At 41.4% G+C, this 22,927-nt stretch overlaps 1 protein-coding gene and 1 pseudogene across 2 annotated transcripts in view; one reads left to right on the forward strand and one right to left on the reverse strand.

The window, feature by feature from the left end:
* The window catches only part of arhgap39 (Rho GTPase activating protein 39), a 610,426-nt gene that overhangs the window by 277,324 nt on the left and 310,175 nt on the right, over positions 1-22,927 (reverse strand). The window lies entirely within an intron of this gene.
* LOC140732434 (10 kDa heat shock protein, mitochondrial pseudogene) lies at positions 14,910-15,492 on the forward strand (annotated as a pseudogene).

Consider the following 22,927-nt stretch of genomic DNA (forward strand, 5'->3'; position numbering starts at 1 on the left):
CTCCTCTCTCGTACCACTGTAATTTCCCTTACTCCACTGAAATACCGTTACATCAGACTTTACTTTCTCCCAATCAAATTTCATGTTGAACTCAATCATATTGGGATCACTGGCTCCTAAGGGTTCTTTTACCTTAAGATCCCTAATCGCCTCCAGTTCACTACATAACACCCAATCCAGTATAGCTGATCCCCTAGTAGGCTCAACAACAAACTGCTCTGAAAAGCCATCTCATAGGCATTCAACAAACTCTTTCTTTTCAGATCCATTTGTTTGATGGATCAGAAAATCAGTTTTCTGCTCACTGCAGCTCGGTGTGCCAAGACAAATCAACAAGATTGTGCTGCAGGCAGCCCACGAGTGTCACCACACATTCCAGCACCAACATAGCATGCCCACAATTCACTAACCCTAACCATACAGCTTTAGGATGTGGGAGGGAAGCGGAGAACCCAGGTGAAAACCATGTGGTCCAAGGGAGAACATACTAACTCCTTCCAGAGAGTGGCATGAATTGAACCCAAATCAATAATCACTGGCACTGTGAAGTGTTGCACCAACTGCTACGCTAGCTTTATGTATTTTATGTATCCAGTTATTCACTCTTTATAACAACTAAAATTTTCCAAATGGCAGATTTTAAGCAGTTTCTTCATATCCTCCCTTTTCTGAATAAAGGTACACATTGAATAGATCCTTCCCTGAAAATGGGAAATTCTCTCACCGGCTATTTACGTTAGGAACCAAGGAGGAAATCCATCGGGACCCAGAAACCTGTCAGCCCAGAGCTCAGTGCCACAGCCCCAGTGTTCATACCTCCTTATTGCTACATCAGGTATGTTGCTTCTAGACTCCATGGTGAAGAATGATGCAAAGTAGCTGATTAATTGATCTACCTTTGACCTTTTTCTATGATTAAACCCCACACTCACTCCCTGTAGGACTAGTAGTGCTCTCATTGTTAATGTTTTCCATTTTCAAATATCTAGAGGTGTTTCTTCTATTTTCTTTTATATTTCTGGCTAACTTTGTCTCAAACTTAAATTTTTCTTCCTTTTTAATCTTCTAATCAGTCATACTTGGGTGGTGGGGTGCAGATACGTCTCTAGCAAAGGAGGTGTAAGGCACTCCTTCCAGTCACTAGACTGTAGGTCACCCTTGGGCAAGGTGTAGCACCTGCTCAGCCCCCTGATCAGGGTCAGGTGAAGCCATGGGAGCAGGTCAAATGAGCAGTTGGTGCACATCACAAGTCCTGGTTATGTGACCACTGATACCAGGCAAACAATCTCTGATGAGTATTAGTAATGTCTGGCATCACCCATCTTATAAAGACTGCCCAGAAAATGGCAATGGCAAACAATTTCTGTAGAAAAATTTGCCAAGAACAATCATGGTCATGGAAAGATCATGATCGCAAACATCATGTGACACGGCACATAATGAAGAAACAAACAAATCGGTCAGACAGCATGGAAACAGGCCTTTCAGCCCAACTAGTCCATGATTACAATCTAAGCTAGTCTCAGTTTCCCACATTTGGCCTATATCCATATTTTACCATTAAACTGAAACATTTGAATCAACTTTTCCAGTCCAAGTACTTGTCCAAATACCTTTTACATCTCATTTACGTACCAGCCTCAACTACTTCTTCTGGCAGCTTGTTACATATTCTGTCCAACTCTAGGTGAAAAAGTTATCCCCAGGTTCCTATTAAATGGAGTGACATAGCAGTTAGCACAAAGCTATTATAACACAAGTGACCAGGTTCAATTACACCACTATCTGCAAGGAGGTAGTATGTTCTTCCTGTGCTCGGTTTCCTCCTATACCCTAAAGACGTATAGGTTAATATTGGTCACATGGGTGTAATTCAGTGGTGGGGACTTGTTAGTCTGGAAGGGCCTGTTACTGTGCTGTCGTCATCGTCATCGAGGCTATCTCTTGAGGTCGAGGATGATGATCTGCATTCCGTTGATCTATCACAGAGCAAACACGCCTGTGCGTGTATTTGTTTAACGTGTACTTGATGTTGCACTCCAAGAAGCACACAATACTTCATAAATCAACCAACTGAGTCCAATGGCATGGAAGCCACGACGATTGGAGCTGATGGATTTGTTGCAGCCTTCATCCGCCTTCACTGCCGTTGAATTCGTAGTAATTTCATCTGCCTGTTCCACCATTGAGGTCTTGGTTGGATTGTTCTTTGTCAGGGACCTCACCCTCGACCTTACCGCCGTGGGTGACCTTACCAGGAGCATAGCTCCAGATGGCATCGCTCTCGGGATCTCAGGACCACACAAGCTTCTCCACCATGACAGGATGACAATCCACGGATAAGCCTGTGCTGTATCCCTAAATAAAAAAAATAAATTTCTCCCCCCTTATCTTAAACCTGTGCCCTCTGGTTCTTAATTCTCCAACCCTGGGAAAACTGTGTACATTTACTCCATCTATTATAATTGTTTTAGTATTCTGTCCTGCCACCTCTCCGCACAATTACTTATGTTTTTTTAAATCAGACATCTCCTCCATCATTCAGATCATCCAATAAATTGTATGCATTGGACAGGATCCAGAGGAGGTTCGCAAGAATGATTCCGGGAGTGAAAGTGTTAATGTATGAAGAGCATTTGATGGCTCTGACCTTTACTCATTTGAGTTTAGAAGAATGAGAGGCAATCTCATTTAAATCTATCAAGTATTGAAAGGCTGGATAGAGAGGATGTGGAGAGGATGTTTCCTATAGTGGGGGCAACTAAGACTGGAGGTCACAGCCTCAGAAAAGAAGGAAGTCCATTTAGAACAGAGATGAGGAGGAATTTTAGCCAGAGGGTGACGAATCTGTGGAATTCATTGTCACAGTCGGCTATAGAGGCCAAGTCATTGGGTATATTGGGTAGAAGGGCAGAACAGGCTCAATGGGTCGAATGGCCTAATATTGCTCTAATGCCTTAGGATCTAATGGCTTTCTATTCATACCCAGCAGCAGGAATCAAACCCGATGTTACAGCTGGCACTAACTGCCGTACTACTGTGATAAATAACATCTCTCAAACCCACTACATGCTCTAATACATGAGAAAAATAAGAGAAATGCAGATATTTATCAATATTGTGGTTAAATCATTGAAATTCTGGATGCACCAACTTATTACCTTCACTCATTTACTCAGTAACTGTCTTAACATGCCATTCACTTAGAAACTGTGTTTAATCACCAGTTTCTGGAAATGTTTTTGACCAATCAGATTAGTTACAAACTATTTAAAGGATGTCTTGAATTACTACATTGTAAAATTTAAAGGATGGTCCAAGTTTCCTTTGGGCAACAAGTTTATTTTCAGAACTATTATGAATAAAGTGAATGAGCTTAGAGAGTGGATCAGCACTTGGAGTTATGATGTTGTGGCCATTACAGAGACTTGGTTGGTGCAGGGGCAGGAATGGCTACATCAAGTGCCAGGCTTTAGATGTTTCAGAAAGAATAGGAAGGTAGGCAAAAGAGGTGGGGGTGTGGCACTGTTGATCAGAGATAGTATCACAGCTGCAGAAAAGGAGGAAATCATGGAGGGATTGTCTACAGAGTCTCTGTGGGTGGAAGTTAGAAACAGGAAGGGGTCAATAACTCTACTGGGTGTTTTTTATAGTCCACCCAATACTAACAAAGACATCAAGAAGCAGATAGGGAGACAGATTCTGGAAAGGAGTAATAATAACAAGGTTGTTGTGGTGAGAGATTTTAATTTCCAAATATTGATTGGCATCTCCCTAGAGTGAGGGGATTAGATGGGGTGGAGCTTGTTAGGTGTGTTCAGGAAGGTTTCTTGACACAATATGTAGATAAGCCTACAAGAGGAGAGGCTGTACTTGATCTGGTATTGGGAAATTAACCTGGTCAGGTGTCAGGTCTCTCAGTGGGAGACCATTTTGGAGATAGTGATCACAATTCTATCTCCTTTACCATAGCATTGGAGAGGGATAGGAACAGACAAGTCAGGCAAGTGTTTAATTGGATTAAGGGGAAATATGAGGTCATCAGGGAGGAATTTGGAAGCATAAATTGGGAACAGATGTTCTCAGGGAAACATACGGAAGAAATGTGGCAAATGTTCAGGGGATATTTGCATGGGGTTCTGAGCAGATATGTTCCAAAGAGACAGGGAAAGGATGGTAGCTTACAGGAACTGTGGAGTACAAAGGTTGTTGTAAATCTAGTCAAGAAGAAAAGAAGAGCTTACGAGAGGTTCAAAAAACTAGGTAATGATAGAGATCTAGGAGATTATAAGGCTAGCAGGCAGGAGTTTAAGAATGAAATTAGGAGAGCCATGGCGGACAGGATTAAGAAAAATAGAGGGCTATGGGTAAGCCTAGGTAGTTCTAAGGTAAGTACATATTCAGCACAGCTTTGTGGGCCAAAGGACCTGTATTGTGCTATAGGTTTTCTATGTTTCTAACTCACAGATCAATCTTGCCTGGTCCTTTCTCCTATGGTCTACTCTCCATTCCTGTCAGTTTTCTTCTTCATCAGGTCTTTACCTCTCCCACCTATCCCCTCCCAGCTTCTCACTTCATCTCTTCCCCTACCCACTCACCCATCCTCCCCCTGCTCTCACCTATCACTTGCCAACTTGTACTCCTTCCCTTCCCCACCTTCTTATTCTGGCTTCTTCTCTCTTCCTTTCCAGTCCTGCTGAAGGGTCTTGGCCTGAAATGTCAACTGTTTATTCTCCTCCATTGTTGCTGCCTGACCTGATGAGTTCCTCCAGCATTTTACGTCTATTACTTTGGATTCTGTAAATTCTTTTAAACAGCCTCTCCACTCTGTCATATTCAACACCACAGACAAAGAAGATTCAGAAATAGCTATATATTCTTTTATCCCCCAAATGTACAGAGCCATTGTACATGACAAATGTCCAGTTAAGATCATCTACAAAGATTTAACTAACTTAAAAGTTCATTGACGTGATAAGTTAACTCTCTTTAGTCTCTTCAGATTTCCCTGATCTGGTAAATACTTCCAGAATTCTCTGTTTTTAAGCTCAAATAAAGATTAGCTTTATTTGGCATATCTATATCGAAATGTACAGTGAAACATGTTGTTTGTGTCAAACGACAATGTGCTGAGGGCAGCCCATAAGTGTTGACATGCTTCCAGTGCCAATATTGCATGCCCACATCTTACTAACCCTAGTCCTAATCATACGTGTTTGGAATGTGGGAGGAAACCAGAGCACCCAGAGGAAGCTCACACAACATAAACTCCTTAAGGCGGCAGCAATATTCAGGGCACAGTATTAAGGTCCTGACAGTTAATAGTACATAAAGCATTAATAGTGACTTGTTACAATTATTTGGACAACACTGTCAGTCTTTCATACAAGAGGGATATGCATAGCTGGGATACCTCATTTTCATCCAATAACCTGTACAAAGTTGGAGATTCATCAGAGACACAGATTCAGGTCATGATGAAAGACCTAATGGCCTATTTCTTTTGGTCTTATGATGAAAAGCTTGTGAGACCTCATCCAGTTATTAGCTGACCTTAAGGACCCAGGTGGGGGTGGGAGGAGTATACCAATGCAGATGCTTAATAGTTCACTGTTCTAGGTGCCCGGGGGAGATCATTGAAAATCTGATAAAGATGCCAGGTAGCAACCTCAAAACCTTCAAATAGAATTTAAACATTAATTCTCTTGGGTGAGCAAACATAATTTTCTTTATGTAGAAATAAATTAGTTCAAATTCTCTAACAAACAGTATTTTTTTTATAACATATCACTTTATGCCCTGTATCATGTTCTTGTGATATCCATCTTGTGTATTTCCAACAACATGGTGCAGAAAGACTTTAACATTCTGGTGCACAATCGAGTGTACCTGTCAGGACTGCCTGTCTCAATAATGTGACATTAGAGTGATCCACAGCTCAGAACACTTTTAAGTTGATTACTGCAGCCGGATTCAATCTTTAACAGTCTATACTCAGATCAGATTCAGATTCATTTATTTATCACACATACATCGAAACACAGTGAAATCGGTCATTTGCATTAACAACCAACACAACCCAAAGATGTGCTGGGGGCAGCCAGCAAGTGTTGCCACACATTCTGGCGTCAATATAGCATGCCTACTATGTCCAGCAGAATAACACAGACCCAAACAACAATACTACATAACAAGAGCAAAATAAGCCCCTTTCCCACCCTCCCACCCACTCCACGCTCACAGACAAGTCTCCATTCTCAGAATAGGCAGCCTCTGGAGTCCTTGGCCCTGGACTCTCAGACTTGCAGATATTGGGCCCAGACTCGCAGACACAGATCACACACATCGAAATTCCAATTTCCAGACAAGCTAATTTTGAATTACCCCTTCTGAGCTTTTGGACTTGTCAAATTCAGTCTGTGACCTTCAGTATTTACACCAGCGATCGCCGATCACTCGTATCTCTTTTTATTCTGAGCCATTCTCACCACAACAGTCACTGACCAGGTCATTTGTGGAGACAATGACTGATATGGAATCCAGGCTGATGAAGGGTCTTGGCCCGAAACGTCGACAGTGCTTCTCCTTATAGATGCTGCCTGGCCTGCTGTGTTCCACCAGCATTTTGTGTGTGTTGATTGGGTCAATGAGATTGGTCAATAAATGGACCAGATTTCTCAAACATCTAATCTCAAAGTCACAACTTCACAAACTCACCAACCACAACAGCATGGATGAAAATAGCGGAAAATTTGAGGGACTAAGGGAAAAGCAAAGGGAACTTGTTAAATTGGATAGCTGTCGCAGAAAGCTTACATATCCAAGATGCAAAGACAAAGGCTAATGTAACGCTTCACAGTGCGAATGATTGCTCTTCAATTCCCACTGCTATCAGTAAACAGTTTGTAATTTCTCCCCTTTTATATTAATTCCACACAGAGAGTGGTGGATACATGGAATGCACTGCCAGTGAAGGTGGTACAGGTGAATACAATAGGGTCTTTTAAGAGATTCTTAGATAGGTACATAGAGTTTAGAAACATAGAGGGCTAAGCGCTAGGGAAGTTCTGGGCAGTCTCTAGAGTAGGTCATATGGTCGGCACAACATTGTGAGCCGAAGGGCCTGTAATATGCTGTAGATTTCTATGTTTTTAGGTTTATTTATTGCTTTTTTTGTTTTTTGTGTTCTTTATGTTTATTGTGCTTTATTTACGCTGCATCAGATCGGAGTAACAAAAATTTCATTCTCCCTTGCACTCATATACTAAGGAATGACAATCAACATTCTTGAATGTTGAATGATTGTGTGGGTTTCCTCCAGGTGCAAACACGTTAGGGTTAGTAAATTGTGCTATTCTACGTTGACACCAGAAGTGTGGTGACACTTGTGGACTGTTGTTCATTGATTCAACAATGCATTTCACTATATGTTTCCAAGTAAATGTGACAGATAAAGCTAATCTTTATCTTCAGAATCAAGGTTGTTCACACAGGCTACACAGGCCCTGTGCAGCCTGATCTACAACATTGTTCCTTTTCATTTGATTTACTCAACACACTCGGAGATAGGATGGGAGCTGCAATGTTTACTAACCTAGCACCTTCTACTGAGCAATTACCAACCATTAGAAGAGGTGTTTTCTTATTCACAATAGTTGTGAAGGTGTACAATGATGACTTTCCACTGAGGACTGCAATTTAAAAAATTTTAATAATGAAGGATGCTAGGAGAGCATTACTGCATGGTAGAACAGACTGAATCCCTCCATTCACAAGTTTCATTTATATAATATAGTTAATGAGGCAAAATACTTTGCTTCAGGGCTGCATAAGCAATTTAAAAAAATAAAAACTTAGCTAGAGTGATGAATCTGTGGAATTCATTGTCACAGACAGTTGTGGAGGTCAAGTCATTCAGTAGATTTAAAAAGAACATTTTTTTTTATATACAGCGCGGAATAGACCCTTCAAGCCATGCCACCTAGTATCCGCCTATTTAAACCAAGTTGACAATTTACAATGACTAATTAATCTACCAACTGGTACGTCTTTGGACTGTGGGAGGAAACACACATGGTCACAGGGGGAACCTACAAACTCCTTACAGGCAGCTAAGGAACTGTAAAGCATTGTGTTAACCATTACGCTCCCGTGCCGCCCCAATTGGAGGTACATAGGTTCTTGATTAGTCAGGATGTCAAAGATTATGGGGAAAAGGCAGGGAGAGAGGGGTTGAGAAGGATAATAAATCAGCCATGATGGAATGGTATAGCAGACTCGAGGTACTGAATGGCCTAATTCTGTTTCTATATCATATGGTCTATTGAAGAAGAATGCCAGAGGACCAAATAGTTGGTCAAGCAAAAAGGTTTTAAAGAACAGCATAAAGAGGGCAAAAGAAGCAGTGCACATTGAAAGGAATTTTGGCCTTTATGGCATGCTGGCATGATTAAATTAAATGGTCAAGTGGTCAGAGGATTGCTGTGATCTAGATGGGTTCCAGAGGGTAGCAAGCAGTATTTACAGAGTTAGTGAAGGGAAAACCCATGGAGATAACTGTGACATGTGGGATCAGATCAAAAGCCAACAGAGATCAACGCCAATTGTGTGATGGGTGAATAGGGCTTGGCAGGTTCACATGCCAACAGCGGACTCTTGGATGAACATTTGTTCAAGGGTGGAAGTTGAGAGGTTGGTCAGGAGGATTTTGGAAGGAAGAGGTGTAGAGGAAACAATAGCACGGAGGAGGTTTCTGTCTGTCTGGCAATGTTATAAAAGAAATCAAGGTGACAGATTGACATTGAATTTGACCCCAACAAACTCCTAATACCTATTGTCTTTTGAGTCTGGCTTATTCCCAATGCCCAAGGATAAATTCAGAGGCATCAATAAAAAGGGTCCAAGCAAAGCATCTTCAAAACCATAGATACTTTTTCTCTATAGAATTTAGAGGCCATGGCATCTTTCAGTAGCTGCAATCAGGCAGAAGGTACAGAAACCTGAAGTTCCACACCATAGGGGTCAAAAACAGCCACTTTCCTTCATCCACTTGATTCTCGAGCCAAATAGTTGTGTTCTTTTGTAAATATTGTGTATAATTTTTGTTTATGTTTTTCTTGTGAATGCTGCATATATGATGTCATCACAATCTACCTCACTATGATCTTGCACCTGCGCTGCATTCTTTCAGTTCCTTAAAGTTATTATAACTGGGAATGGTAGTGGGAGCAAGCTTATTAAATGTTCCCAATGCCGTGCAACTCAAATAGCCTCTGACAACCAAGTCCAGCTCCTGATCTTCACGTGTGGCTTGGCTACTAAGCCCAGTGGAACCAGTTCTACTGACAGGAGAAGGGGCAAAGGTGGGTTACTGGCACCTTAAAACCAGTTGCTTTGGGCAGATGGGGTTTGTCAGCCATAGTTGATAGCTCATCTAGGAGAAGGAAAGCTCTGATCTCAAACTTCTGCTGCCTTGCAACGATACCCACTGATGAGTAGGCTTTGAGAGTAAACCCGAGGGAAAAATCCAGAGCTTCACCCTCTGCATGCCACTTTGGCTGAACAGGGGAGCACTTTTAATAATAGACTAAGACAACTGCGCTGCTCCAAAGAGCACTAATGAGGTCATTCTTACCCTCAGCCATTAGGCTCTATAATGAGTCAACCTATAGCAGGGGAAGTGATGACCCTCTCCTGTTAAACTGTTTGTGGTAACTTATTTTTTATACTTTCTACTTCTTTTCCAATATTTATATCTGTGCACTTGTAATGCTGTTGTGACACTATAATTTCCTTTGGGATCTATCTAAGGCAGTCCTGTGTTGAGTTCATTGCTGACTGGCAACTCCTGCGAAGCTGCTGGTGCCAAACTGTATCGGTCTCTGCCATTCCTTGGGGTTCATCAGATATGTAGAAGGGGGGACTTGCTACATGGGCATCAGCTTACTCTCCATATTGTATTGCTCTGGCTTGGATATTTAGATAGCTAACACGCAACATCCATCATTAACCCTGACTGACGGAGGCCCCATAAACTCTTTTAGTAGCTTTCACAGTTTATTCTGCGTTGTTGTTCTCAATGCACTGTGTAATGATCCGATCTGTGTGAACAGTATGAAAGACAAACCTTTCACTGTACTCGACTTTGACTTGACCAAGAGTGAAACAAACAATTAGCATATCTGCTGTAAGTCTAAGACAACGATATTGTCCTGGGAGCTCTTAATGATAAGTGTGCCTAGGACAATATCATCCCAGTCCACAGTATTCTAAGTACAGCGTTATACAGAAACGATGTTGCTTTAACATCCCTAATGTGGAGCATTAACCCTATCAAGTGCCCCCACCAGATCTCTGTATCGATGCAAAGTTTCTAAGAATGTATTTATGTATCTGTTTAGAGATACAGCATGGAATAGGCCTTTCAGTCCTTTTGAGTCATGCCACCCAGCAATCCCCAACAACCCCTGATTTAGCTCTAACCTAATCACGGGACAACTTACAATGACCAATTAACCTACTAACCAGTATGTCTGTGAGAGCACCTGGCGAAAACTCACATATTACACACAGAGGGCATAGAAGATGAAGGGATTGAACTCCAGACTTTGACACCCTGAGCTGTAAAGGCATCACACGAACTGCTATGCTACCAATAGTCGTTGGAGACACAAGAGACTGCAGATGCTGAAAGCTGGAACAACAGACAATCTGCTGTAGGGACTCAGTGGGACCAACAGTATCACTGGGGGAAAGCAACTTGAAACAAGGTAATGATGAGGATTTGTAACGCAATGGTTAGACTGCGACTGGAGTATTGAGAAGTTTTGGGCTCCTTATTTAAGAAAGAATATGCTGTCATTGGAAAGAGTTCATGAGAATGACTCCAGGAATGAAACCATTAATGTAAAAGTGGCATTTGATCGCTCTGAGTCTGTCCTTGCTGGAGTTTAGAAAAATGAGGGGGCATCTCATTGAAACTTCTGGAAAATTGAAAAGCCTAGACAGAGTGGACATGGAGAGGATGCTTCCAATAGTGGGAGAGTCTAGACCAGAGGGTACAGCCTCAGAAAAGAAGGACGTCTCTTTAGAACCTAAGAAAGGTGTAGAGGCCAAGCCACTGGGTATACTTAAAGTGGAGCTTGATAGGATCTTAATTAGTAAGGACATCAAAAGTTACGGGAAGAAGGGTTAAGAGGGAAAATAAATTAGCATTGATCGAATTGTAGAGCAGAGTCATTGGAACGATTGACCTAATTCTGTTCCTATGTCTTATGAGCTTACTGAATTCCTTCTCTCCCATTCACCCCACAAAGACAACCGATTGAGTTCCTCCAGCAGACTGTTTGTTGCTCTGGAAATAGTTGTCACTCCGGAAAAAAATCTATTGTTAGTTGCATAACTCTGAAATAAACAGCATTATGCAAATGAATTTCTGGGCACTGGTACAACTACTCAGAGAAAAATCCTCCATTTACTATTCCATTTCACACACTGGTTCTTTGCTTCAATCCTTGAACCATGGGCTCAAATTGAACAACAGCTTCTGGATACACAAAGTAACTTCTCATTTTGCATGCCTTCAATGCTCCACTTCGAAATATTTGTAAATATTTTATTTTACCTACTCTATCATGCCAGAATATGGAGACAGGAAGTGAAATGCTTTAATGACCACATTGTAAAACTTCACTCAGACAAATGTGAAGAGTTGCATATTGGTAAGTAAACTGGGGTCAGGACATACAGAGTAAATTGGGCAGTACTGTAAAACAGATATGTACTCAGTGGCCACTTTATTAAGTGTAGAAGTACCAAATGTTACTGTCAACTTCCTGTCAGCTTGAACCAATCTGGCCATTCTCCTCTGACGTCTCTCATTAACAAGGTGTTTTCACCCACTGAACTGCCGCTCACTGGATTTTTTTTTTGTTTTTCACACTCTAGAGACGGTTGTGTGTGAAAATCCCAGATCAGCAGTTTCTTAGATACTCAAAACAGCTCGTCTGGCACTAACAATCATTCCATGGTCAAAGTAACTTGGATCACATTTCTTCCCCATTCTTATCTTTGAGCTGAACTCCTTGACCATGACTGTATGCTTTTATGCACTGAGTTGCTGCCACATGATTGGCTGATTAGATATTTGCATTAATGAGCAGGTCTACAGGTGTACCTAATAAAATGGCTACTGTCTATGTCCATAGTTCCCTGAAAGTGGTGACACTGGTAGAACAAGTGGTGAAGAGGGAATTTGCCTTCACCAGCCAGGGCATTGAGTATCGAGTTGGGATACCTCATTAGATAGATAAATAGATAGATAGATAGATACTTTATTCATCCCCATGGGGAAATTCAACTTTTTTTCCAATGTCCCATACACTTGTTGTAGCAAAACTAATTACATACAATACTTAACTCAGTAAAAAAAAATGATATGCATCTAAATCACTATCTCAAAAAGCATTAATAATACCTTTTAAAAAGTTCTTAAGTCCTGGCGGTAGAATTGTAAAGCCTAATGGCATTGGGGAGTATTGACCTCTTCATCCTGTCTGAGGAGCATTGCATCGATAGTAACCTGTCGCTGAAACTGCTTCTCTGTCTCTGGATGGTGCTATGTAGAGGATGTTCAGAGTTTTCCATAATTGACCGTAGCCTACTCAGCGCCCTTCGCTCAGCTACCGATGTTAAACCCTCCAGTACTTTGCCCACGACAGAGCCCGCCTTCCTTACCAGCTTATTAAGACGTGAGGCGTCCCTCTTCTTAATGCTTCCTCCCCAACACGCCACCACAAAGAAGAGGGCGCTCTCCACAACTGACCTATAGAACATCTTCAGCATCTCACTACAGACATTGAATGACGCCAACCTTCTTAGGAAGTACAGTCGACTCTGTGCCTTCCTGCACAAGGCATCTGTGTTGGCAGTCCAGTCTAGCTTCTCGTCTAACTGTACTCCCAGATACTTGTAGGTCTTAACCTGCTCCACACATTCTCCATTAATGATCACTGGCTCCATATGAGGCCTAGATCTCCTAAAGTCCACCACCATCTCCTTGGTCTTGGTGATATTGAGACGCAGGTAGTTTGAGTTGCACCATATCACAAAGTCCTGTATCAGTTTCCTATACTCCTCCTCCTGTCCATTCCTGACACACCCCACTATAGCCGTGTCATCAGCGAACTTCTGCACATGGCAGGACTCCGAGTTATATTCGAAGTCTGATGTGTACAGGGTGAACAGGACCGGAGAGAGTACGGTTCCCTGCGGCGCCCCTGTGCTGCTGACCACCGTGTCAGACCTACAGTCTCCCAACCGCACACACTGAGGTCTATCTGTCAAGTAGTCCACTATCCAATCCACCATGTGACCATTACAACTATACAAGTCATAGAGTGAGAGCCCAATTCAAGGTTCAATGTCAAGTCCAGTACACAGTGTAAAGGAGAACAAAATAATTGTTACTTTGGATCCGATACAGCACAAAAAAACCCCACACACAATAAGATAAAGAACACAATAATAAAAAACACAATAAATATAAATACATAGATTATGTACATAAACACAGTAGTGCTAGAAAGTTTATGAACCCTTTAGAATTTTCTGTATTTTTGCAAAGATATACCTAAAATGTGATCAGATCTTCATGTAAGTCCTAGAACAAGATTAATAGAACCCAATAAATAACACAAAAAACATCATACTTCTTCATTTATTTATTGAGAAAAATGATCCAATATGACATGTATTTGTTGGAAAATGTATGTGAACCTTTGTTTTCAGTAACTGGTGTGACCCCTTTGTACAGCAATATGTTTCTGGTAACTGTTGATCAGTCCTGCACATTGGCTTGGAGGAATTTTTGACCATTCCTCCATAGAAAACTGTTTCAGTTCATCAGTATTCCTGGGATACCTACATGCCACAGGATCTCAATTGGGTTCAGATCTGGACTCTGACTCAAACACAAATTTTCTTCTTTTTAAACTGTGCTGTCATTAATTTATTCTTGTGTTTTGGATCATTGTCTTGTTGCATCATCCAACTTCTATTAACCTTCAGGTTACAGACCGCAACCCTGACATTCTCCTGTAAAATATCTTCATACAACTTTGAATTCATTGTTCCTTCAATGATTGCAAGCTGTCCAGGCCCTGAGCTAGTAAAGCAGCCCCAAAGCATGGCATTCTTTCCACCATGCTTCACAGTTTTTTTTATGAGGTTTTGGTGATGGTGTGTAGTGCTCCTTTTCCTCCAAACATAGCTGTGTGCACTTCTGCCAAAAAGTTCAACTTTTGTCTCATCTGTCCACAGAACATTGTCCCAGAAGCATTGTGGAATATCCAGGTGGTCTTTGCAAACTTGAGACATGTAGAAATATTTTTATTTTGGAGAGCAGAGGTTTCCTTCATGGTGTCCTTCCATAAACACCATTCGTGTTCAATGCTTTTCTTATAGAGGACTCATGAACAGAGACTTTAGCAAGTTTTAGAGATTTCTGCAGGTCTTTTGCTGTTATCCTTGGGTTCTTTCTCACCTCCTTCAGCATTACACATTGTGCCCTTGGTATGACCTTTGCAGGATGCCCACTCCTAGATAGAGTGGCAAAAGCACCGAATATCCTCTATTTGTAGATAATTTCTCTTACTGTGAACTGATGAACATTCAGTTCTTTAACAGTGCTTTTGTAGCCTTTTCAAGCTTCGTGCATCTCTACAGTTCTTTTTCTAAGGCCCTCTGAAAGTTGTTTTGATTGAGGCATGGTGCAAATAAAGAGATCTTTCTTGAGAAGCGCAGGCTTTGTCAATAACCTGACTTTGCTTGTCTTTTTAAAGGGCAGGGCACCTCTACAACCCACATCTCCAATCTCAACTCATTGATTGGAACACCTGACTCCAGCCGCTGCGGAGAGGAGGCTGCAGACAAGCTGTGTGATTTACAGAGCTTGCTCGAAGAGAAAGAGTAGAAATGGCAGGTCAAGCACTTAAAAGGTTTCTTCCCCTCTTTGACCGTGTTCTGGTGGAAAAAGTTGCGGCAGAAACCATGATGAAAGGTGGCATTATGATTCCAGAAAAGTCTCAGGGAAAAGTTTTGCAAGCAACAGTGGTAGCAGTTGGACCAGGGAGTCGAGTAAAGAATGGAGATGTATAGCCAGTTAGCGTAAAAGTTGGTGAAACTGTTATACTCCCTGAATATGGAGGAACTAAAGTGGTTTTAGGAGATAAGGATTACTTCTTGTTCAGGGACGGAGATATTCTTGGAAAATACACAGAATATACGTTGGATGTTGCTGTCAGTTTCATGAACTGACCACTCTGTGAACTACTTGTCTTTTCGTTCCAGTCTGTAAATAACTTTTATTTTGAACTTTGGTACAGTACAATAAAATCAACAATAAACCTGAAGTTTCTCTATCCTGTTTTGTGGAGTTTCCACTTATACTGGAAGTATAAACTAGTGAATAAAATTCTTGAACTGGAAAAAAAAGGAACACCTGACTCCAGATAGCTTTTGTAGAAGGCATGACTGTGATTGTTTAAATGGTGCATTCAGTAATGACGAGAAGTGCAATCGTCTGTGTGTTATTAGATTAGGCAGATTGTGTTTGTCTATTATTGTGACTTAAATGAAAATCAGACCACATTTAATGAGAAATTAATGCAGAAAACCAGGTAATTGCAAAGGGTTCACAAACTTTTTTGTGCAACTCTACATAAAGTGACACTAGGCACAAGAGTGTCTGTACATAAGGTGACTGACAGGAAATGATGAAGTAGTGGTGGTTGGGGGTGTGGAAGGGTTGATGGAGGTACAGATCAGCCTTACTGTTAGGGGAAAGTAACTGTTTTAGAGGCTGGGAGTCCTGACATGATGTTACATGGCCTCCTCCCTGACGGGCTGTCCTTAAGCGCCATTGTAGCATAGCGGTTAGTGCAACACTTTTACAGCTTAGGCCATTCCAGAGTTCAGAGTTCAATTCCAGTGCCATTCAGTAAGGAGTCTTTTATATGTCCTCCCTGTGGAATGCGTGGGTTTTCCCCAGGTGTTCCAGTTTCCTCGCACAGTCCAAAGACGTACCAGGTAGGTTAATTAGTAATTGTAAATTATCCCAAGGTTAGGTTAGGGTTAACCGGTCTGGGTACTGTAACTTGATGACTGAAGTTGTAGTGACCTCAATTCTGAAGCGGAGGCAACAGAAGTTGAAGAGTTTCTGACATATTATGGATGGGAGCTTGATGGGTGTGAGATTAAGTACTAGAATGAGGAATGATCTTATCCAAGGATCTTCATCTTTTCTTGGTGGAGAGGCTTATAAGTTCTTGAGATCCCAAGAGTTTTATCATTTGTGGTTTTGCTCAAGATAGGATCACCCATGGCAGTAAGGTCAAGGGGAAGGTGCCAAACAAACAGCGACCTCAACAGTGGAGCTGGCGGAAGATGTTGACACGTCACAATGGTGTACAGGTGGAAGAAAACTGTAGCAGTGAAGGATCCCTGTCATCTTGCATTCCATGCCACTGGACCCTGACCCTGATTTGTCAAGGACTGTGTAGTAGCTGCCCGTGCATCAGCCACCCCACTTTAAACACAGTGATGAACCAGCACTCTCCACTAAGTGAATAACCAGTAAGGATAACATCATGCTCAACTCAAGTAATCGCTGTGGAAGATCATGGCCTTCACATCATAATGAAGCAGGGAGAACACTGAAATATTTGTGGAAAGTCAAGTTTGAGATGAATCCACCATTAAACCTCTTAATCCAGGCCCTTAAAGATGTAAGAAGCAGGAACAGGAGTAAACCATAGTAACACACACAAAAGCCAATAGACACAAAATGCTGGAGGAACTCAGCAGGCCAGGCAGCATCTATGGAAATAAATAAACAGTCGATGTTTCAGGCCAAGACCCTTCAGCAGGACTCATAGGTATTCAATTTGTCCTTAGGAAGGGTCTCAGCTCGAAATGTCGACTGTTTACTCTTCTCCACAGATGCTGCCTAGTCTGCTGAGTTCCTCCAGCATTTTGTGTGTGTTGCTTTGGATTTCCAGCATCTGCAGATTTTCTCATGCTTGGAACACATACAAAATTCTACAGGAACTCAGCAGGCCAGGTAGCTTCTATGGAAAGGAATGAACAGTTGATGGTTCACGGTGAGACCCTTTATCAGGACTGAAGAAAGGGGGAAGAAGCCAGGAGTAAACCAATTAGTCCTCAAGTTTGCCCCAATAGTTATTAAGATGATAATGATTCAATTTTGGCCTTTGTGTAATTTTCCCCTACCACCTGAGTCCTTTGTACTTTAAACCCTGTCACCACCTGGGATTTATCTACAGCTGTCTTGAGCAGGGAATTCAAAAGATTCAGAAAAATTCCTCCCTATCTCTATCTTATTCTTATACTTTGTCCCCTGATTGAAGATTATCTTCTAAGGGCAATGCCTCAGAAAAGCAGCATCTGTCATTAAGGACCCCCATCACCAAGGAAATGCTGCTTCTCATTGGTACGATCAAGGTGGAGGTATTGGAGCATGAGGATACACACTCAACATATTTATGTTGATAATGCCTCCACTTTCTCAGGAATCTGTGAAGATTTGGCATGTCATCAAAAACCTTGGCAAACCTTCATAGGTCTGTGGTGGGAAGTGTGCTGACTGGCTGCATTATGCTCTGGTATGGGAACACCAATGCTTTGACCGGAAAATCCTACAAAAGGTAGTGGATTTATCACAAGTAAAACCCTCCCAACCATAGAGCACATCGACATGAAACGCTGCCGTAGGAAAGCAGCATCCATTATCAAAGATCCTCACCACCCAGGCCATGCTCTTTTCTCGCTACTGCCATCAGGTAGAACGTACAAGAGCCTCAGGACACACACCACCAGATTCAAAAACAGTTATTACCCCTCAACCAACAGGCTTTTGAACAAGAGGGGATGAATAGACTCATTTGAGGACTCTGTTATCTTGCTATTTCATGTTTGATATTTATTTCTATTTATTTATATCTGCACTTGCAATTTGTTATCCATTGGTCTATAGATTTGCTAAGTATGCCCACAGAAAAAGAATCTTAGGTTAGTGTGTGGTGACGTGTATGTACTCTGATAATAAATTTTACTTTGACTTTATATTTCTTGTTGTAATTTAGTTTTGTAAATTATGTACTACAATGCAATGCAGCCACGAAACAACATTTCATGACGTGCCAGTGATATTAAACCTGATTTTGATTCTGGATGATCAATCCTCCTCTGCAGTAATGTTTTATGTGGCACCTTATTGATAGTTCCCTGAAAATCCAAATACATTACATCCATTTTATCTACACTGTGAAACATCCTCAAACTTGTCAGACATGTTTTTCTCTTTGATGACTCTGCTTGACGATCTGACTATTGATGACCTCTTTAATAATGCATTCCAGCAACAGATGTTAGGCTGGAGAATTAAGAGACTGCAGATGCTGACATTAAAAAAAAACACACAAACTGCGAGAGGAACCCAGTGGGTCAGGCAGTATCTGTGGAAGGATATAGACAGTCATCTTTTTGGGTCAAAACCCTTCATCTGGTCCCCATGCAAGGATAGACGGTTTCCTGTTTTCCCATTTTCTTGAATAGTGACATTAAATCTGAGGCTTTTCAATCCTCATTCAGCATTGTTCTTTTACTTCGTTGTATCTCAATGCGCTGTGTAATGAATTAATCTGGATGCGTGGCATGCAAGTTTTTCACTTACCTCGGTACAAGTGACAATAACAAATTAAGCTACCAATTTAACTACATTAGTTTGTTATTCGAATGATAAGAGATTTTAAGAGGTCAGGCGGCCTGGTAAAGTTGGCATCCTGCCAGCATGAATGTCTATTCTATATTTAATGTGGGGCTCAGAGAAAAAGTGCTTATTGTAAATTCATAAACTAGAGTCATGGAGCACTATAGCACTGAAACAGGTCCTTCAGCTCATCTTGTTCATGCTGCCTAGTCCTATCAACCTGTACCAAGATCACAGCTCTCCATACACCCCCCATACAAGTACCTATCTAAATACCTCTTTAATTTTTGAAATCAAAACTGTATCCACCACTTCTGCTAGCAACCATTCCATATTCACACCACCCTCTGAGTGAATCAGAATGAGAATCAGGTTTAACATCACTGGCATATGTTGTTTCATGGCAGCAGTTCATTTCGCACCATAATAATAAAAAATTCAAATTATTATTATATATAAAGAAAATAAATGAAATAAGTAGTGCAAAAAGAGAGGACAGAATACTGAAGTAATGTTAACGGGCTCACTGTCTATTCAGAAATCTTATGGCGATGGATTGGGAAGAAGTTTGCCCTCGTGTTTTCCTTACATAGTTCACCTTTCACACTTAACCCATGACCCCTAGTTCTAGCGTCACCCAACCTCAGTGGGAAAAGCTTGTTTGCATTTACCCTATCTATACCCCTCATAATTATTATTTCAAATTTCGCCAGTGATACTAAACCTGATTCTGATTCCACTATCAAATCTCCCCTTCTCCTACATTCTACAGTATAAAGTCCTAATCTATTCAACCTTTCCCTATAACTCAGGTTCTTAATTCTTAGTCAAGTCAAGTCAAGTCAACTTTTATTGTCATTTCGACCATAACTGCTGGTACAGTGCATAGTAAAAATGAGACAACGTTTTTCAGGACCATGGTATTACATGACACAGTACAAAAACTAGTAACACCTTTGTAAATTTTCTCTGCACGCTTTCAATTTTACTGATATCCTACCTTTAGGTACGTCACCAGAACTAAGCACAAATTAGGGCTTGCTAATGTATTATACAACTTTAACATAACGTCCCAACTTCTGCACTCAATACTTTGATTTATGAAGGCCAATGTCCCAAAGGTTTTCTTTGCAACCCTATCATAATATGATTGAATTCATACTGCAATTTGAGAGGGAGGTCTTAAGGCGGATAAGTCATCTGGACCAGATGAACTACATCCCAGGGTCCTGAGAGGTAGATGAAGAGATAACAGATGTATTGGTCATGATCTTTCAATAATCACTTGATTCTGGCATGGTCCCGGAGGACTGGAAGATTGCAAACGTCACTCTACTCCTTAAGAAGGGAGGAAGGCAAAAGAAAGGAAATTATAGGCCAATACACACAAAATTCCGGAGGAATTCAGCAGACCAGCATCTATGGAAAAAAGTACAATTGACATTTCAGACCAAAACCATTCGAAGGCTCCTTGACTGATAAATCTGTTAAGAGTTCTTTGAGGAGGTAACAAGCAGGGTGGACAAAGGAGGTGCAGTGGATGTCATTTACTTGGATTTTCAGAAGGCTTTTAATAAGGAGCCACACATGAGGCTGGTTAACAAGATAAAATCCTATGGTGTTACAGGAAAGATACTGGCATGGATAGTGGAATGGCTGACAGGCAGGAGACAGTGAGTGGGAATAAAAGGGGCCTTTTCAGGTTGGCTGCCAGTGACTAGTGCTCCTCAGGGGTCAATATTGGGACAGCTGCTTTTCATATTGTTTATTAATGATTTGGATAATGGAATTGATGGCTTTGTGGCAAAGTATGCAGATGATACAAAGATAGGTGGAGGGCTAGTTAGTGCTGAGGAAGCAATGTGATTGCAGCAGGACTTAAGATAAATTGGAAGAATGAGCAAAGCAGTGGCAGACAGAATAAATGTTGGGAAGTGTATGATAATGCATTTGGGTAAAAGGAACAATAGCATGGACTATTATCTAAATGGAGAGAAGGTTCAAACATCAGAGGTGCAGAGGGACTTAGGATTTCTCGTGCAAGACTCCCAGAAGGTTAATTTACAGGTTGAGTCTGTGGTAAAGAAGGCAAATGCAATGTTGACATTTATTTCAAGGGGAACAGAATATAAAAGCAAGGACATAGTGCTGAGCCTTCATAAAACACTTGTCAGGCCACAGTTGGGAGTACTGTCAACAGTTTTGAGCCCCATATCTCAGAAAGGATGTGTTGTCATTGGAGAGAGTCCAGAGGAGGTTCACAATGATGGTTTCAGGAATGAAAGGATTAACAGATGAGGAGCGTTTGTCAGCTTTGGGCCTGTACTCACTGGAATTTAGAAGAATGCGTGGGGATCTCACTGAAACCTACCAAATGTTGAAAGCACTAGATAGAGTGGATATGGAGAAGTTGTTTCCAATGGTGGGGGTATCCAGAACTAGAGGACACAGCCTCAAAATTGAGGGGTGACCTTTTTAACAGAGGAATTTTTTTAGTCAAAGATTAGTGAATCTGTGGAATGTTCTGCCACAGACTGTGGTGGAGGCCATCCATGAGTATATTTAAGATGGAAGTTGATCATTTCCTGATTGGTCAGGGTGAGAAAACAGGTGTATTGGGTTGAATGGGATCTGGGATCAGCCATGATTGAATGACAGAGCAGACTCAATGGGCTGAATAACCTAATTCTGCTCCTATGTCTTATGGTCTTACCTGTGATGCCACTTTCAAGGAATTATAGATCTGTATTCCCAGATCCTTCTATTCTACAACCCTTCTCAAATCTGACCTGATTTGTCCTCCCAAAGTATACTCACAATTTTCTGCATTAAATTTCATCTGTCATTTTTCAAGCTGGTGCAGACCCCTCTGCAGACTTTGATAGCTTTTCTCATGGTCCGCAAATTTGCTGATTCAGTTTACTACATTATCATCCAGATTGTCGACATAGATGACAAATAACAAATGGACTTAGCAACAACTCCTGCAATACACCACTAGTCACAGGCCTTCAGTCAGAAAGGCAACTATCTACCATCACTTTCTGTCTTCTCCAGCAAAGCCATTGTCTAATCTAATTTACTACCTCATCTTGAATGCTAAGCAACTGAACCTTCTTGATCAACCTCGCATGTGAAACTTTGTCAAATACCTTGTTGAAGTCCACTTAGACAACATCCACTGCCTTGGTTTCATCAACTTTCCTGGCAGCTTCCTCAAAAAGTTAGGTGGAGGTGTAGGTAGTTTTGAGGAAGTAGAGAGGCTACAGAAGGACTTAAGACAGATTAGGAGACTTGGCAAAGAAATGGCAGATGGACTACAGCATTGGGAAGTGTGGGGACAAGCACTTTGGTAGAAGAAATGAAAGGGATGACTATTTTCTAAATGGAGAGAAAATATAAAAAACTGAGGTGCAAAGAGACTTGGGAGTCCTTGTGCTGGATTCCCTAAGGTTAATTTGTAGGTCGAGTCAGTGGTGAGGAAGGTAAATCCAATGTTAACATCCATTTCAAGAGCATTAAAATGTTAAAGCAAGGATGAAATGTTGAGATTTTATAAAGCGCTGGTGAGGCCTCACTTGGAGCATTGTGAGCAATTTTGGGCCCCTTATCTTAGAAAGAATGTGCTGACACTGGAGAAGGTTCAAAGGAGGTGCACAAAAATGATTCCAGGATTGGAATGTCTTGTCATATGAAGAGCATTTGATGGCTCTGGGCCTGTATTCACTGGAATTCTGAAGAATGAGGGGTGACCTCATTGAAACCTATCTAAAGCTGAAAAGCCTTGATAGAGTGGATGTGGAGAGGATGTTTCCTATGGTGAGAGAATCTAAGATCGGAGGTCACAACCTCAGAATAAAGGGCCGTCCTTTTAGAATAGAGATGAGAAGGAGTTTCTTTAGCCAGAGAGTGGTTAATCTGTGGAATTCTTTGCCACAGGTCACTGTGAAGGCCAAGTCCTTATGTATATTTAAGGCAGAGGTTAATAAAGTTCTTTATTAGTCAGGGCATGAAGGGTTACAGGGAGAAGGCAGGAGATTGTGGCTGAGAGAAAAATTGGATCAGCCTTGATGAAATGGCAGAGCACACTAGATAGGCCAAATGGCCTAATTCTGCTCCCATATCTTATGGTTTTAAAAC

Source organism: Hemitrygon akajei, chromosome 8 (genome assembly GCF_048418815.1).
Source record: "Hemitrygon akajei chromosome 8, sHemAka1.3, whole genome shotgun sequence".
Lineage (NCBI taxonomy): Eukaryota > Metazoa > Chordata > Chondrichthyes > Myliobatiformes > Dasyatidae > Hemitrygon > Hemitrygon akajei.